General features: G+C 43.6%; 2 long non-coding RNA genes across 5 annotated transcripts in view; both read left to right on the plus strand.

Moving 5' to 3' along the window:
• LOC112659708 (uncharacterized) overlaps positions 1-15,592 on the plus strand; it is a 52,695-nt gene extending 37,103 nt beyond the window's left edge. For 2 of the 3 annotated variants that reach the window (XR_003136457.3, XR_003136455.3), the window contains 2 exons: positions 1,678-1,812; positions 11,596-15,592. This is a non-coding gene — a long non-coding RNA (uncharacterized LOC112659708). The remainder of the gene's footprint in view (positions 1-1,677; positions 1,813-11,595) is intronic. The other variant, XR_003136456.3, reaches the window with a different exon arrangement.
• Positions 15,593-16,119: 527 nt separating this feature from the next.
• Positions 16,120-18,861, plus strand: part of LOC112659694 (uncharacterized) — a 35,724-nt gene continuing 32,982 nt past the window's right edge. Inside the window, exons 1-2 of one of the 2 annotated variants that reach the window (XR_003136444.3) lie at positions 16,120-16,402; positions 17,499-17,607. This is a non-coding gene — a long non-coding RNA (uncharacterized LOC112659694). The remainder of the gene's footprint in view (positions 16,403-17,498; positions 17,608-18,861) is intronic. The other variant, XR_003136443.3, reaches the window with a different exon arrangement.

The following is an 18,861-nucleotide window of genomic DNA, read 5'->3' on the forward strand; positions in this document are numbered from 1 at the left end:
ATTTTCTTTTCTTTCTTTTTTTTTTTTTTTTAAGAAAGGAAGGTTAGGTTGCTCAGACTTGAATTATGTACAGAAAAAAGTGTGAACATTACTCATTGAAATTACAACACCTCTACCATTTTTTTCCGTTTGGTTCCAAATTACACCACTAATTTAAATGTTATAAGGAATAGCTGGTTTATGGAAGGTAAGTTAGGAGTGAGGGATGCTTAGCTTGGAGATAAAAAAAGTCAACTCCTCAATGTATCAGAGTCTTAATTTATAAGGTCCTCCTTAGCAGGCTGCCCATCTTACTTGTGCCCTAGGCTTTCTTTATTTTGAAGACACAATAATGCCATTCTTTTAGAGGGGAGTCCTCTGGTCGCAGCAAGGAGGAACTGGATAGAAATCTAATATGATCCAATACTTTCCTTTATTTTGACATTTTTAAAAAAGATTTTATTTATTTATTCATGAGAGACAAGAGAGAGGCAGAGACACAGGCAGAGGGAGAAGCAGGCTCCCTGTGAGGAGCCTGATGTGGGACTAGATCCCAGGATTCCAGGATCACCACTCGAGCCAAATGCAGATACTCAACCATTGAGCTACCCAGGTGCCCCCATTTCAACATTCTTACCCTTGAAGAGGAAGGTGGGTAATGTGTCCACTGTTTAACTATCAACTTTTTTTTTTTTTTTTTCTGAAAAAGGGAAAAACAAAAGGTTTTAGACTCTGGACACGAGTTTTCCCTTTTTTCTGAAAAAGGGAAAAACAAAAGGTTCCTTGACTCTGGACACGAGTTTGGGAGAAGTTTGCTGTGGTAAATGCAATTCACCCACATGCAGTGAAAATGATCATCAAAAGCTTTCATAAAGAAGCTAATAGCATGAAGTAATAACTACTTGGAAGGGCGTTGGGGCAATGAATCAGAGAGGTTCTATAAAGTGGTTTGGAGACGGAAAGTCCAATATAAATGCTAAGTAGCCACATATTTTTCAGAGAAGAGGTGGAGTAAATGTAATCAGGGCTTTTGCTCAAGCTGGGAGGCTTGATGGCCACCTTCACATGCATATTTAATGTTGATAGAATCACAGTAAAACTTCCAACAGAGACTTCTTTCTTTTCTCTTATCATAATGTCAACAATTTCCCCAGAACTCGGGGCAATCCAAGCTTCAGAAGGCTTGTGCAGAGTTGCGGGGGAAAAGCCAGGCATAACGTATTTATATATAGTAGATGCTCAATAAATATTTTTATTTTATTTTATTTTATTTTATTTTATTTTATTTTATTTTATTTTATTTTATTTTATTTTATTTATTATTTTATTTTATTTTATTTTATTTATATTTTATTTTATTTTATTTTATTTTATTTTATTTTATTTTACCCACGTTTTCTAGGACTCCCCGACTCCCTCAGGCGCTTTTGAAGGCCCTTAGAAAGATCTTGCCACTAGATGGCGCGATGTCACCGTGGAAGACCGGCCCCTGGGGTTGGTGGTGGGGGCCGGATTTCTCTGATTTTGTGATTAGCCAGGAAGGGAAGAGTTTTAATTCATTTCCTCCTCATTTTACTTGATAAGAAATCACGACCTTTTTATTTTTGGAAGGGTGAGTTAAGGATGCACTGTATGTTTTTTTTTTTTTTTTACGTCTTCATAAAGCAAGTTCAATATGATTTAATTCTCGCGTTGCAGGAGAGAATGCCAGGCTGCTGCCTGCCCTGTTTCAATGTGTGGCGTTTGGCAATGGACTATGACAGCTTCCCTCTTGCCGCTAACTCGGTGTCACATGAGCACGCCGAAGGTGACTTGAGATTTGGAGAATTGAGGGTGCGTGATTGATTCTAACAATGAGAATGTCTTTCCTTCTCTGAAAGCTAATGACTATTTAATTTTCATTGGCATGAAAATGCAGTTGACCCTTGAGCAACAGGGTTTGCTCTGCATGTTGCAGTACAGCACTGTAAATGTATTTGGGCCCAGGATTTTCTTAACATTTTCTGGCCTTTAACTTGTGTTATTCCAAGAATATAGTATATGACCCATATAATGTACAGAACGAGTTAATGGTCTGTGTGAGCAGTGAGGCTTCTGGCCAACAGTAGGCTATTTGTAGTTACGTTTTGGGAGAAGCCAAAAGTTATATGGGAATTCTTGACTGTGTATGGGGTCGGTCCCCTAGCTCCCACTTAGTTCAAAGGTCACTATATTTGTTTTCTCATAATCCTTGGAAAGTCCCATAATGGCTAAAATGTTTCTTTGCCCTTTAAAAATAGTTTGCAGGGTGTCAGGGTGGCTCAGTGGTTGAGTGTCTCTTTCGGCTCAGGTTGTGATTCCGGGGTCCTGGAATTGGGTCCCCATTGGGCTCCCTGTGGGATCCCCACGGGGATCCTGCTTCTCCCTCTGCCTGTGTCTCTCCCTCTTTCTGTGTGTCTCTCATGATTAAATAAATAAAATCTTAAAAAAAAAAGTTTGCAATGATTCAAACTGTTAATATGATTTTGAAATAATTAAACAGTTAAGCCTTAAGGTAATCTCTAAAAGCAAATTCTAGCAGATGAGATCACTGGCTTCCAACATACCTAGAATTATCTTTGTGGAGACAGAATATTCCCCTTAGCCTTCCATCTTTTACAAGATAAAAGGAGTGTTTTAATTTGTTAATTATGTTCTGATCTGTTTGGTGTTTAAAACGTTCAAACAGGGTTAGCTCCTTTAAAGAACCCAGGGAGTGAGGGCAATGAATCCTTCACCAGATTAGAGGCGTCTCAACAGCTGCATTCATGTAATGAGATGCATAGTTATCTATAACTATACATCTTTACCTCTACCTATTTATGCATCGTTATTATACTAAGATGATCTGGACCACTCAAAAAGGCAATTGAGAAGGAGAAATTTTAGAAAAGAAGCCAAGAAAGCTACTCATGAAGCTAGGAGTAGCTAGATCTGTGAGAAAGAAAGTAGGTTTTAAAATTTTTTGTTTTATAAAAATATTTTATTTATTTATTTATTTGAGAGAGAGAAAGAGAGAGAGCATGCCTGAGCAGGGGAAGGAGCAGAGGGAGAGAAACAAGCAGAGTCTGTGCTGAGTGAGGAGCCCGATGCGGGCCTGATCCCAAGACCCAAGTTGCAATCAAGATTTGGATGCCCAAGATTTGTGTGGAATCAGAAAAGACCCCGAATAGCCAGGGGAATATTAAAAAAGAAAACCAGGGCAGCCCCGGTGGCTCAGCGGTTTAGCGCCACCTTCAGTCTGGGGTGTGATCTTGGAGACCCAGGATCGAGTCCCACATCGGGTTCCCTGCATGGAGCCTGCTTCTCTCTCTCTCTCTCTCTCTCTCTCTCTCCCTCTCTCTCTCTGCCATGAATAAATAAATAAAATCTTTAAAAAAAAATAAAAATAAAAAAGAAAACCATATCTGGGGGCATCACAATGCCGGATTTCAGGTTGTACTACAAAGCTGTGGTCATCAAGACAGTGTGGTACTGGCACAAAAACAGACACATAGATCAATGGAACAGAATAGAGAATCCAGAAGTGGACCCTGAACTTTATGGTCAACTAATATTTGATCAAGGAGGAAAGAGTATCCATTGGAAGAAAGACAGTCTCTTCAATAAATGGTGCTGGGAAAATTGGACATCCACATGCAGAAGAATGAAACTAGACTATTCTATTACACCACACACAAAGATAAACTCAAAATGGATGAAAGATCTAAATGTGAGACAAGATTCCATTAAAATCCTAGAGGAGAACACAGGCAACACCCTTTTTGAACTTGGCCACAGCAACTTCTTGCCAGATACATCCATGAAGGCAAGAGAAACAAAAACAAAAATGAATTATTGGGACTTCATCAAGATAAAAAGCTTCTGCACAGCAAAAGAAACAGTCAACAAAACTCAAAGACAACCTACAGAATGGGAGAAGATATTTGCAAATGACGTATCAGATAAAGGGCTAGTTTCCAAGATCTATAAAGAACTTACTAAACTCAACAGCGAAGAAACAAACGATTCAAACATGAAATGGGCAAAATACATGAACAGAAATTTCACCAAATAAGACATACACATAGCCAAAAAGCACATGAGAAAATGCTCCACATCACTTGCCATCAGAGAAATACAAATCAAAACCACAATGAGATCCCACCTCACACCAGTGAGAATGGGGAAAATTAACAAGACAGGAAACAGCAAATGTTGGAGAGGATGTGGAGAAAGGGGAACCCTCTTGCACTGTTGGTGGGAATGTGACCTGGTGCAGCCACTCTGGAAAACTGTGTGGAGGTTCCTCAAAGAGTTAAAAATAGACCTGCCCTATGACCCAGCAATTGCACTCTTGGGGATTTACCCCAAAGATACAGATGCAGTGAAACACCGGGACACCTGCCCCCCGATGTTTCTAGCAGCAATGTCCACAATAGCCAAACTGTGGAAGGAGCCTCGGTGTCCATCGACAGATGAATGGATAAAGAAGCTGTGGTCTAGGTATACAATGGAATATTCCTCAGCCATTAGAAACGACAAATACCCACCATTTGCTTTGACGTGGATGGACCTGGAGGGTATTATGCTGAGTGAAGTAAGTCAATCGGAAAAGGACAAACATTATATGGTCTCATTCCTTTGGGGAATATAAAAATTAGTGAAAGGGAATAAAGGGAAAGGAGAGAAAATGAGTGAAAATATCAGTGAGGGTGACAAAACATGAGAGACACCTAACTCTGGGAAATGAACAAGGGGTAGTGGAAAGGGAGGTGGGTGGGGGGGATGGGGTGATTGGGTGACAGGCACTGAGGGGGGCACTTGGCAGGATGAGCACTGGGGGTTATGCTATATGTTGGCAAATTGAACTCCAATAAAAAAAAAAAAAGATTTAGATGCCCAACCAGCTGAGCCATTCAGGCACCTCAAGAAAGAAAGAAGTTTAGGTATATTTTAATTCCCTAGTTCCTAAACTGTGTGATCTGACACCCCTGGGCTCTGCAGCAAACTCACAAGGGTGCTCTGAAACATTCTGATTTTTGAGAAAAACAGAACAATATCTGTCAGAGAGCAAGCCAACTGCTTCTGAGTTGAAATACTAGGTTGCACTACTTTCCTTCAGGTGACATAGTATTTCTGCGAAGCTGAGTCTTCAGGAGGTGATGGGATACAAAACAAGTCTGTATAAAAATCAGATGGAATAGTTAATAAAGATGGCATTGTCTAATCTGATGCCGATGTTTAAGAGGCATTGTCCAAGAGGCATCTACATTGCTTTCATAAGTAATTAGTTATTTAATAATTAAATGGAACAATTTTGCCTCCAGTATCTATGAATTGTTTTTCCAAATGGCCACTCAATGGTTAGGACATAAATGCTTATTTGGCTTTCTGGATGTAATGACTTAATGAAAGGAGCTGTTAGGTATTTATTTTGGCATAGGGGTGAAAAAATTACTGAAACAGTAAGAGTAACTCAAACTTAGAAAATTCAGGAACTTCTGGGCTAAAGTGAGTGGCTCCCTGGTCTTCCTTGAGGAGTGGCAGAAATGTTTCTGCCTCAGGGCCTTTGCTCTCATTGTTCTCTCCATCTGAAATGTGTCTCAGATGTCTGCTTGACTGAATCCATCCTTTGTGGTAAGTCCTTGCTCAGATTCCTACTTACATATGGAGGCCAATGCTCACCTCCATCTTTTATATTGTACCTCATCTATCCTCCTCAGTGCTGAGCTATAGCTTCCTTACTGTATTTTTAAATTATGCTTATCACTTTTACTTTTTATTTTTGATTTTTTTAAATTTAAAATTTTATTTTTTAAAATTTTATTTAAAGTTAATTAACATGATGTATTATTGGTTTCAGGTGCTTATCAGTTTTAAAGGCATAACTTAGTTGTTTATTATTCTTGGTTTATTATTTATTCCTCTCATTGTGTCACCTGGGCAAAGTACTTTGCTGTTTTATTTACTGACTAATAAATTTAAAAAGTGTTTAGGGGGGCACCTGGCTGGGTCAATTGGTAGAGTGTGACTCTTGATCTCAGGGTTGTAGGTTTGAGCCCCACTCTGGGTGTAGAGATTAGCTAAAAATTAAAGATTTTATTTATTTATTCTGAGAGACATACAGAGAGAGGCAGAGACATGGGCAGAGGGAGAAGCAGGCTCCCTGGGAAGGGAAGCCTGATGCAGGTCTGGATACCAGGACCCCAGGATCATGACCTGAGCCAAAGGCAGATGCTCAACCGCTGAGCTACCCAGGCATCCCTAAAAATCTTACGGAAAAAAAAGGGTTTAGAACAATGCCTAGCACATAGAATTCTTTGTAAATATTTGTTAAATGAGTGAAAAATCGTCTGTGACACCTCAAACCTGGTAAATACTTGTTACCATATATGTTTGTTATACAACAAATATAGAAAAGTTATAAAGATAAAAGTACCTTAGGAACTCTTTCTTGCTCAGGGGTTATTTTGAGATTCCTATACCTCCAGTGTATATTGAAAGCATAGCTAACTGAATCACTGATGTTGTTTAAATAAATCCTTACGTTTTTGCTTTATAGAAAGAGGAGTGAAGAGATCAGAGATTCTACTCTTGATTTTTCTAGTTCTCTCCATTCTTTAAGGTTAGCTTAACAGGAGCCTAGAGCTATACTAAATTCAACAGTTTCCCAGTAGAGGTGATCTTTAGCTCTGTGAAAGAATGAAAAGGATCTCTGTTTTTTTTTTTTTTTTTTTTTAGACTTATTTATTATTTATCTGAGAGAGAGAGAGTACAAACAGGGAGAAGCGTATTGGGAGAGGGTGACAACCAGACCCCCTGCTTAGTGTAGAGCCTGATGCAGAGTTTGATCTCAGGACCCTGAGATCATGACCTGAGCTGAAATCCAGAGTCAGACTGACTGAGCCACCCAGGTGTCCCTCTCTGGTGGTTAATTTACAACTTCAGACCTTTCTAAAGGGAAGGGAACCTCACAGAGTTAAGTGCCATGCATCCTACTGTGAGGGCAGGAATCATCATATCTAAATGAGGGAAGGTAGTTACTGAGCTTGGTTGACTTGAAGCAAAAAAAGACTCCATGTTGACTCACTGTATTAGTTTCCTGTACTGTGAGTGAACTCTGTACCTGCAGAGAGCCTATAATAGGTGGTTACCCAACAATATAGTCAGGATTCAAATGTTCCAATAAGTAGATAAGCATTTTGAAAATATTTGTTAAGCACTGCTGACATCTTGGGTGCCATAATGAAAATACATGGTTTTTCTCCACAGTCTCATAACTCTGGGTACCATGGCATCCATCTTACCTTTGATTGTCAAAATACAATATTGCACATTTTACTCTCAAGGTTTTTTATAGGCTTGCTGTGAACTTTATAGGTAAGGACAGGTTCTTTTTTTTTGTTTTTTAAGATTTTATTTATTTATTTATGAGAGACACACAGAGAGAGGCAGAGACATAGGCAGAAGGAGAAGCAGGCTCCCTGCAGGGAGCATGACGTGGGACTCGGTCCCAGGACCCTGGGATCACAACCTGAGCCAAAGGCAGGTGCTCAACCACTGAGCCACCCAGATGTCCTAGGACAGGTTCTTAATGAATTTTTAAAGTAGAGATTTCCTTTGTCCAGGGTGGGGAAGCTTCATGAGAGAGATCAGCAGATGCCTGGGAGAGGGGAATGGGGTCTGACAAGAGGCAGGTAGATGGCTGTTCCCGGTGTGGAGAACCACACTGAGAAGATACGGCATCCCAAACAGACCTATGGCAGTGGTTTCTCAAACTTAAGCCTCCATCAGGATCACCTAGAGGGCTTGTTAAAACAGAGATGGTTTCTGATTCAGCAGATCTGGCTGTGGGATCTGAGAGCAGCATTTCTAACAAGTTCCCATAGGATGCTGATGCAGCTGTTCTGAGGACCACGTTTTGAGAAACACTAAGCAGACAACCACCTAGCTTGATTAGGAACTGGCCACTTACAGAGAATAGGAGGTGAGGAAATCTAGAAGGAATACCTAAAATGAGAGGGAATGTCTTGAGACTTGATGTGAAATGCTTTTTGAGGAGTCTTTGGTTGACACTGGCACTGGGGACAATCACTTTCCTCCTGCCAGACACACTGGCAAGAAAATGAATAGTCTGTTACTCAGGGAAGCACTTCTCATTGTGATTAGGGTCATAGGCTTTGGAGTCAGCTGGGACTTGAGCCAGGCTGACTCTCACAGTGCAAGAGCAAGCCATTTAACCTCTGTTGAGTCGTAATCCCCTCTCAGGGAATTCATGTCACAGAGTGGGTTCTCAAAGACAACAGTATGGTGGGTATCCATTCTTCCCATTTGGAGGGAATTCCCCAGTGAATGTCACCACAGCCCATCCTCCCTCCACTCATCTTTGATACGTAATCCTGGTTTGGCATTTTGGGGGCAGTGGTGGTAAAACTCTACCTCTATCCATCCTAGCTTTCCAGCTGGGACTCTTTCAAAAAAGAGTAGCAGGGGACAGCCCAGGTGGCTCAGTGGTTTAGCACCACCTTCAGCTGAGGGCGTGATCCTGGAGACCTGGGATTGAGTCCCATGTCGGGCTCCATGCATGGAACCTGCTTCTCCCTCTGCGTGTGTCTCTGCCTCTCTCTCTCTGTGTCTCTCATGAATAAATAAATAAAATATTAAAAAAAAGAGTAACAAGAAACAAACAGCTCGTCAATGTGTATAGTATACAACTTTTACAAAGATTAACTGACAGTGGTAGCTTAGAACTCCAGTTTATATACCATCTTCAACAAAGAACAATAAATTTTGTGGAGAGGTGACAGGACAAAGGAAAGAGATTTCAGGATCCCAAGGGCAGGACTGTGGGAAGATAAACCTATGGGAGGAAACTAATGAAGTGAGATTTTTTTGCAGGTTCCTCTGTTCTGACTCTGGGCTGATAAGATTGTTTCCAGAAATAGGGTGGGAGGATAGAAAGAGCTTTCCCTGCATTTGTTGTTTCTTAATTGCTTTCAGCTCAAAATCTTTTTAAAAATATATTTTATTTATTTATTTGACAGAGAAAGCAAGTGACAGAGCACAAGCAGGGGGAGAGGCAAAGGGAAAGGGAAAAGCTGACTCCCCTCTGAGCAGAGAGCCCAATGTGGGGCTCTATCCCAGGACCCCAGGATCATGACCTGAGCCAAAGGCAGATGTTTAACTGACTGAACTACCTAGGCACCCCTCAAAATCTTTTTTATGTTAAAGAGGCATATTTGGGGTGACGTATTCTGATTTCCTTCAGCCACATAGATGTTCTTCCTGGAGTGAGGGTGTGGAATGAATGGGAGAGACAAAAATGGAGAGATGGTTAGAATTTGTTGGTAGCTGCCACCCTCAGTATTCATCTGTGGTGATGGCAGCATCTAGTGGTGGTGGCATTTCATCCACTGGCAAATTGTTCAGTGCCTTCACTTCCTCCAGGTCTTTGCCCAAATGTCAACTCTATGTTATGTACTAGAACTAACGATTCTTATTTAATGGAACAATATGCAAGTATGCATCCCAGTCCCCCAAGCAAACTCCCTCTCCTTATCCATCCATGCTGTTTGTGTGTGTGTGTTTGTGTGTTTTAGAATTATCTACCATGCTATATATTTTCTTATTTGTTTTATCTGACTCTTTCATTGGAAGGTGAGCCTTTTGAAAGGAAAGAATTTGTCCCTTGTTCACTGTTGTATCCGGATGCCCAGAATAATACCTGTCACATAGTAGTACTTGACAGGTATTTATTGAATGAATGAACACTACAGGCTTGTGCTATACTTTTATCATATATGTTAACTAACTAGAATTTATTTATTTATTTATTTTTAATGATTATTTATTTATTTATTTATTTATTCATGAGAGACATAGAGAGGCAGAGACATAGGCAGAGGGAGATGCAGTCTCCTTGCAGGGATCCCGATGTGGGACTTGATCCCTGGACCAGGATCGCAGCCTGAGCTGAAGGCAAATGCTCAACCGCTGAGCCATCCAGACATCCCAGAATCATAATGAATCTAAAAAAATATCTATCATCTATCTATCATCTATCTATCTATCTATTGCATGAGCAGGGGGAGGGGCAGAGGGAGAGGGAGAGAAAGAATCCAAAGCTGGCACCGTGCTGAGCGTGGAGCCCAACGTGGACTCAATCTCACGACTCTGAGATCATGACCTGATCTGAAGTCAAGAGTCAGAGGCTTAACTGACTGAGCTACTCAGGTGCCCCATAATAATGAATTTTTACGATGTCTGTAGTTTTACAGAATCTTCAAAGTAAAGCTAATGCTTTGTTTGATGGAATTATGAAATGAACACTCTCATAAGTTGAAAACCACTGAATACTGGAAATTTTGCATAATTGAATTTGATGCTGTTGGTAGATGCCATATTAATTTGAATGCAACCATAAAGCTTCAGTAGTGACTATGTTTTATCAATTGAGACATTATGTTATTTACCAGAGGGACAGACTCAGATTTTATCCCTGTTTACTGTGAGTCAGTCTCATCTGAAGAACAGACAAGATAGAAACGGAGCTAATCTTTTAGATTTGCATTATGTCCTGTGGTTATAGAATGTTTTCACATAAATGATCTCATCTGCTCTTCATACCACCCTAAAATCCACTTCACAAAAGGATATTTGGCTTCTTACAGGGTACAACTAAAAAATGGACAGAGTTTCCGTGTGTGTATAAAGGATCTAATCTCTTAATGAGATCTTCAGTTTTATTTTTATTTTTTAAAAGATTTTATTTATTTATTCATGAGAGAGAGAGGCAGAGACACAGGCAGAGGGAGAAGAAGCAGGCTCCATGTAGGGAGCCCCACGTGGGACTCGATCCTGGATCTCCAGGATCACGTGGAAGGTGACGCTAAACCGCTGAGCCACCTGGACTGCCCAGATCTTCAGTTTTAGAATGCCATTTTGCTAATACTTAGGAAATTTTCTCAAATTGATTCTCTAATTAGTCTAAGTATTTAGAATGGTTAAATAATAGAGAAATACCTTGTTAGGATCATAGCATTATATGTATTACACTTAATAGTTTTATTGTGGGTTTTGATGAGTAATTTCCACATATCCTACAATATATACTTTAATTGAAATGCCTTTCCTGAATATCTCCAACACACAGACTCAGTAAGGAAAATGTTAGTTTTCTTACAAAAGCAGTGAAGGGAGGAAGATATTGGTTCTAAGAAGGGAGGGTTGTTCAGGGGGTCTCATCGTGCAGTTTTTGGGCTCAGTGACTTTGTGAGGAGATCATCAGGGTGAAGTTGAGGTTATAGTACTGGCTTGAAGATGAAAAGAGAAAGTCTTTTATGGGTAAGAATAAGAGAGAAATTAGTGAATGATAATTAAAAAATCCTCAGATCTCTTATTTATCAGTTATATACAAACTTAATCTAGTACATGCCAATCATGGAATTCCATTGATGAGGATTTTTCAAGAAAGCAAGCTTTTCACAAAATGAATTTAAGTTTTGTGTCCATCCATGTGGATTTGAAGAACATACCATAGAGAGGAGCAATCCTTTTAATTTAATGCCGCTTACTATTTGCTGTCACTGTTTTAGCTACTTCTCTTTCTTCTCCCAGGGAAGGCCATGAGAATCTCAAAGCTGTGTCCTTTAGTCTCCTCGTCCTGGAAGAAGCTATGATGTCACGTTGATCAGTTTGCGGTGAATCCCTTCTATTTGCCCTCAGTAATCATTTATGCTGACCCTCCCTCCTGGTTGATTCTCCAGAGAAGCAGACCCAACTCCCTAACAACTTGGCCTCATTTTAAATTCTGCTCTAGTCTTTCAGATGACCTCTAAAAATCCTAGAAAATGCTGGGGGGAAAAGAGGTCAAGGACATTGGGCTAGAGATTTATGTTTACAACAAGTTAAAAGAAACAAAAGCATTACATTTTATCATACACCCCTTGGCGTGCATCTATCTTTTGGATGTGACATGAGATAATTAATGTGTAAATGCCAATTAGAGTGCTTGGCACAGAGCAACCAGTTAATAGCTGTTGGTTTTTATCTGTCTGTCTTTAATTAATAACCTAGACCAGCAAAGATGGTTTAGAAAAATATTAGGTAACTCAGTTTCAGCAATTATGATGATATAATGAGTTATGCTGACCTAATGTCCTTGTTCATTTGGTGGTTCAGCTAGTATAGCCAAAATATGCTTGTGAGATGACTCTAAACCAATGATAATGCCTCAAATGACTCCCGTGGTCAAGCCGCATGGATGGAAGCATCGTTTATAGTTATTACCCTACCTTGGATTCAGTTGTCCTACAAGAGGTCACATGATCTTAATGTTACTGCCAGGATACATCTCCATGAACTACAGAGCAATTAGCAAATTTGCAGCTTCTCAAAGATATCTGCTCAGTTTCATTGCTAGTGTGATTGCTACTGCTTCCCTGGACTGATTGGTGACCAGTGCAGCCTCTCACCCCCTTCTGAAATCCAAGAAATAGCTTATGATAGCCTTCCAACTTGTCATAATACAATGTGTGCCCTATAGTGCATTCTGGGGGTATCTTCAGGGAGAGGGCTGTAGAGGCATTGACCCAGTTAATACTTGTTTAGTGCTTGGGGGTTACAGGTTACTTCTCATATTCTGCCTCATTTTATTTTATTTTATTTTTTAAAAAAGATTTTAGTTATTTATTCACAAGAGACACAGAGAGAGGCAGAGACATAGGCAGAGGGAGGAGAAGCAGGCTCCCCGTGGGGAGCCCGATGTGGGACTTGATTCTGGGACTCCAGGATCGTGCCCTGAGCTGAAGGCAGACACTTAACCACTGAGCAACCCAGGCATCCCAGCTGCCTCATTTTTATCCTTACATTAAATCTATGAGGTAGACCTAGCAAGCGTGTTTATTTCTCTTTTGTCCATCAAGTTGGACAATATTGTTTGAGGATGTTTTTTTCCTTTCAAATGAAAGGTATATGACCAGCTCTTAAGTGAATTGATTGAGTGGCTAGTTCTAAGAGAAATGGCTGCTTCGCCCTTTTATTTTTTTAAAGATTTATTCATTTAGTTTATAGAGAGAGAGCTGGGAGAGGGGCAGAGGGAGAGAATCCCCAAGCAGGTCCCCCCAACCCCTGCAATCATGGACCCCAACGTGCTCCTCCATCCTACAATCCATGAGACCACGACCTGAGCTGAAACTAAGAGTCAGAAGCTGAACTGACTGAACCATCAAGGTGCCCCTTAAAGATTTTGTTTTTAACTACTCTCTATATCCAACATGGGCTCAAATGTATAACTCCGAAATCAAGAGTCACATACTCCACCTACTGAGCCAGTCAGTCATCCTGTAAGTTTCAAGCTTTTAAACACTTAACTCTTTAGATAGCACTTTGGGAGGTACAGTTGGGTGTGGTTGGTTGGGATGTTCTAATGGCATGAACCCTTTATGCATTGATACTTTGTGCTTTGAACTCGTTTTTTTCCAACAAGCTGGTTCTATTGCTCCCACGGAATGATGCAACTTCTTCATGAATATCACACTGAACACAACTTTAGTGCAACTGTGGTATTATTGCAATCTTAAAACAGGTGTGGTCTTTTTTGATTAACAACTCTGGTGAAGGATCTTGTGAAAAATGAATGCAGGATTACTTGTTAACTATTTATTATTTTTAAAGATTGTATTTATTTATTTTAGAGAGAGACAGAGCTCACAAGCTGGGGAGAGAGGCAGAGCAGGAGGGAGAGGGACGAGCAGACTCTGGGCTGAGTGTGTAGAGTCCAACTAGGGGCTCAATCTCAGGACCCTGAGATCACGACCTGAGCTGAAACCAAGACTCAGACACTTAACCAACCAAGCCACCTAGGCACCCCTGGTTTACAATTAAAAAAAAATTCTCTTAAGTTCCTGCCAAGAAGAGTAAATATTTGGGCAATGAATGAGTGAATGAAATGTGGAAGGCATCGTTACGGATTGATTGATTGATATTCCACATTTGAAATTGGCAGTCCTGTATCATGTGTATTGACCGAACCGGACCATTGACGAATTTATTCCTGGAAGTCACTTGTACCTTCGTACCCTCTATGCCTTTGGTGACTCCATTTCCACCGCCTTGATTGCCCTTTAGATCTCTATCAAAATTCTACCCATTCATTGGTCTGCACCAAATGCCATTGTCACCCTGAAATCTTGGCTTCTTCCACACCACAGATGGAAATAATTGTCTCTCAAAAGGTTCTCAGGGGGCCTGGGTGGCACAGTCAAGAATTGAACAAGTCCAATTCTTGTTTTGGCTCAAGTGGTGGTTTCAGGGACGTGCGATGGGATGGAGCCTCGAGTGTAGCTCTGCACTCAGCATGGAGTCTGCTTAAGACTCTCTGCTCTTCACCCCTCATGCCCCCTAAAATAAACAAAACTTTAAAAGAAAAAAATGTTATGTCTCTTCAGATCCTTACCATATTTTTCTTATATTATAGTAAAGCATTGTTGACCAAGAGGAAGAGGCTGTAAACCAACTAAAAGTGTTCATCTAGGGTCTTGGGGATTGGACTGAAGTTCAAAGTGTCTCTGGACACAAGCAGTGAGTGCAGGCTCATAAAGGCAAAACCTGCAAGGTTACATAACAGGTATTGAAGGAATTAGGATTGGTGCTGACAGCATTAAACTGACTAATACAGAAACAGTTATTTAGCTAACATGTTACATTATCTCTATTTCTGTCCAAAGTTCTAGAAGGCAGTCCAGGTGAAATCAACAAATTGCAATTGACAAAGGTCTCAAAAGTGTTTTGAGAATTGAAACATGAGATGTGCATAGACTTTGCTTCTTCAGTATCCTCAGTGTATTCTGAATGATCCTCTTAGCAATGCTGACTTCCCTTTGGAATTTTTTGCAGCACGTACACATCATCTTTCTTTGTAGAATTTAAGTCAAGAGAAGAGTGTTTGTCTTTCTACCTCACACACACACTTTAAACATAGTGTCACTGATGCTAGTGTCTCACTCATTTTTGTTGCATGAACCATGCCTACTGGGAACTAATTTTTTTCTATACTGTAATACCTATAGTTCGAGTCCCCATCCTTCACAAAACTTTTCAACAAAGATGTTGACTGATGTGCGAAACAAAGGCAGAAGAATAATGATTAAATTTCCTTGCTACCTGCAACCCATTGACAAGTCCTTGAAACAGGCAGAGTGACAGTCCTATAGGGACTCAGCTGCCTCCCTGTTGATACTTTCCTAAGGGGAAAAGGCAATTTTAGCCTCATCCCTAGGACCTTGTCAGTCTACTTTAATATAAAAATTCCTTTAGAAACTTCCTTTATCTGTACCCTCCCAAAATGTGTGTTGGCAATCACCTCCCAAGCATATGGTCCACTGAGAATACATCTGCAGGGTCTCATGACTCGGGTTTTACTGGAGGGTAATAAGTGACATTTTCCCAACAATAGCTAGCCCCCTCAAGGTCCTGGAGACCTTGCTTCCAAAATTTCTTAGAAACTCACACTACCCCTTTCAGTTGAGAGTACATAACAGGCCACTCCTTATGACCCCAGTGAAGCTCTTTCTGCCCACTGGTCCTGTCGCTGTGCTTTAATAAAATCACCTTTTTGCAGTAACAATGTCTCAAGAATTCTTTCATGGCCGTCTGCTTCAAACCCTAACATCTTTTTCTACATCACTGACAAATAGGAGAAAAATGCACATTTGCTTTCCATGGAAATCCTAAAGCCACTGAGGGACATATAAACAAACAGTAAAATGGACAAGACCCCAGGAGGACTAAATTCTAAAGAGATGCAGAGGGGATAAACCTGTCTTGATTTGGAGATGAACAGAATCACTATAATAAACACTGGCATTTAGTCTAAAAACCCAGGGAGAGAATGCAGCCTTTTTCTACAGACAAGAGTAACACGGTAATTTAAAAAAAAAAATGTTTCTAGTTTGGATTTCTGCATGTGGTTCTCCAGGAGTCTCCACATTATTCCTTTAGCTCGCAAAGTCAACGCGGCAACAACAAAAGGAAACCGAGACTATTATTTCTAAGTTCCCGTAATAGAAGGAACTAGAAAGAACCGCCAGGGGCTTGGCCTGGGGTGGGGGTGGGGGCCCGGAGAAGCTGGAGCCGAGGGGCGGCGGGCGGCGGGCGGCGGGCCCTTCTCCGGCTGCTGTTCCAGGCAGTGCCGGTTGGGGCTGATGGCTGGCAGCGGAGCCCCGGCCGCGTGACACTGCGGATTCCCCGAGCCCGGCCGAGGAGCGGCAGGGCAGCCGCAGCGGTGCTCCCTTCGCCTCCTCCCCGTCTTTGTTTTCTTCCCTCGTCACGCAATTTCCCCTGGGGGTTCGCAAAACACCCCCCCCCCAAACAAAAAAAAAACAACAAAAAGCCAACCCACGGGTTCATCTTAAAAGGTGTTCTGGTGAGTTCCGCAGCGGCAGCTTCCTTCCCCGCAGACACGAGTATCAGAGCCCCAGAAATCTGGGTTAGGGACTTGGACCCCGTAACGGGGACGAGTGAACGTACCAGAGTGAAGAGGCTGCCCGCGGGCCCTTGGGACTCGCGTCCTGGACGCCGGAGGGCTGCGGGGAGGGCCGCGGGGAGGGCTGCGGGGAGGGGAGGGCCGCGGGGAGGGGAGGGCCGCGGGGAGGGCCGCGGGGAGGGGAGGGCCGCGGGGAGGGCCGCGGGGAGGGGAGGGCCGCGGGGAGGGGAGGGCCGCGGGGAGGGCCGCGGGGAGGGGAGGGCCGCGGGGAGGGCCGCGGGGAGGGGAGGGCCGCGGGGAGGGCCGCGGGGAGGGGAGGGCCGCGGGGAGGGCCGCGGGGAGGGGAGGGCCGCGGGGAGTGCTGCGGGGAGGGGAGGGCTGCGGGGAGGGGAGGGCTGCGGGGAGGGCTGCGGGGAGGGGAGGGCCGCGGGGAGGGGAGGGCCGCGGGGAGGGGAGGGCTGCGGGGAGGGCCGCGGGGAGGGGAGGGCCGCGGGGAGGGCCGCGGGGAGCGGAGGGCCGCGGGGAGGGGAGGGCTGCGGGGAGGGCCGCGGGGAGGGGAGGGCCGCGGGGAGGGCTGCGGGGAGGGGAGGGCTGCGGGGAGGGCCGCGGGGAGGGGAGGGCCGCGGGAGGGCTGCGGGGAGGGGAGGGCCGCGGGGAGGGCTGCGGGGAGGGGAGGGCCGCGGGGAGGGCTGCGGGGAGGGGAGGGCTGCGGAGAGGGGAGGGCCTGCGGGGAGGGCCGCGGGGAGGGGAGGGCCTGCGGGGAGGGGAGGGATGCGGGGAGGGCCGCGGGGAGGGCCGCGGGGAGGGGAGGGCCGCGGGGAGGGGAGGGCTGCGGGGAGGGCCGCGGGGAGGGGAGGGCCGCGGGGAGGGGAGGGCTGCGGGGAGGGCCGCGGGGAGGGGAGGGCCGCGGGGAGGGCCTGACACAGCCCTCGGGGAGGCGCCGCAACCGGAGTCCGCGCCGGTTTCCAGTTTCGCCTTCTCTCTCTTTCAGGAAGGCCCTTTTAAAATTTCATTTTATTTTTGTTTTTTTTAACAGGAGGCTTAAAGAACCCCCCTCACCCTCGCCCTCCTCGTTCAGGTGGAACCGACCACTTTTCACCTGTTGGTGGCTAAAGTGTCTCCAAGGACGCGGTTGTCGGAAACAGGTCAGCCGCGGCGAGGGGAGAGCCCGGCTCCCGGGGCGGGGGCTGCACCCCGAGCCCGTTCGGCCCAGCGTCCTCTGCCCCTTGCCGGGGCTTTCCTGTCCCTCGAAATCACCCACGATTTACCGGGAGAGTCTCCCTGGCGGCTTTTATTTTTTAATTTTTTAATAAAACTTTTATTTTCTTTAAAAGTTTACTCTTAACCCAGCCTTTTCTAAAAGAGAAATCAGCTTTCTTTATTATTATTTTTTTTAACTTTTTTTTTTTTTTTTAGTTTTTTTTTTTTTTTCAATTTTCACTTATTTATGATAGAGAGAGAGAGAGAGGCAGAGACATAGGCAGAGGGATAAGCAGGCTCCATGCACCGGGATGCCCGATGTGGGATTCGATCCCGGGTCTCCAGGATCGCGCCCTGGGCCAAAGGCAGGCGCCAAACCGCTGCGCCACCCAGGGATCCCTATTTTTTTTTTTTTTTATGAGTGATTTATGGGTAATTTTTTTTTTTTTTTAGCAATACAGTCAAACCAGACAGGGCAGAGTCCACACTTCTTTCTCTCCTAGAGAAGGAATATAGGGATTTAAAGCTTAAAAATCTTAGGTTAAGTGGTTTTCTTCCATTTGATGGAAAAGCAGCCAAACGGAGTGGAATTTTTGCAGTCTTCTCGAGCAAAGGCTAAAGAAACCTGCAGCCCTTCCTGTGGCTAGAACTGCGCTCTCTCAATGGTGTCTGTGCCCCTGGGCTGGACATGGCTGGATGTGGGTGCCTGTGTGTACACCTGAGGTTCCTCTGCATGTGGTAGGACTCTGGATCTAGAAGGACACCTGACAGGAAGCTTACGATAACACTCTGCCCTTTAGAAAGGCGATTAGTATTAAGCCAGGCTGTTTAAGGCAAGGCTGATAGTTTTCCTGTAAGGCAAACAGCAGTCTGGGAAACCTTGCAGAGCGAATTTCCTCTAGTTTGCTTGGTGTGAGTGGGGCAGGAAAGACACATCTGTAATCCGCAGTTGTCTTTTCCCTCTGCCTGCCTGGGAACTGCATCCATTTTTCAAAGCCCTCCCTGTTGGAAATGAAGACCAAAGCCAAAGGAGCCTTGCTTGGTCGGACTGGCTTTAGCACTTTGGATATTTAACCCTTGATGGATCACTGAGATCATTTCTACCAAAAACCCTGGACATTTGGAAGAGTCAAGTGACATGGGTGGAGTACAGTAGTTTAGCGTTTAGTGGAGTACTTGAAGTCGCTAATCGTGTGTTA

This window comes from Canis lupus, chromosome 11, assembly GCF_003254725.2.
Source record: "Canis lupus dingo isolate Sandy chromosome 11, ASM325472v2, whole genome shotgun sequence".
In the NCBI taxonomy this organism is placed as follows: Eukaryota; Metazoa; Chordata; class Mammalia; order Carnivora; family Canidae; genus Canis; species Canis lupus.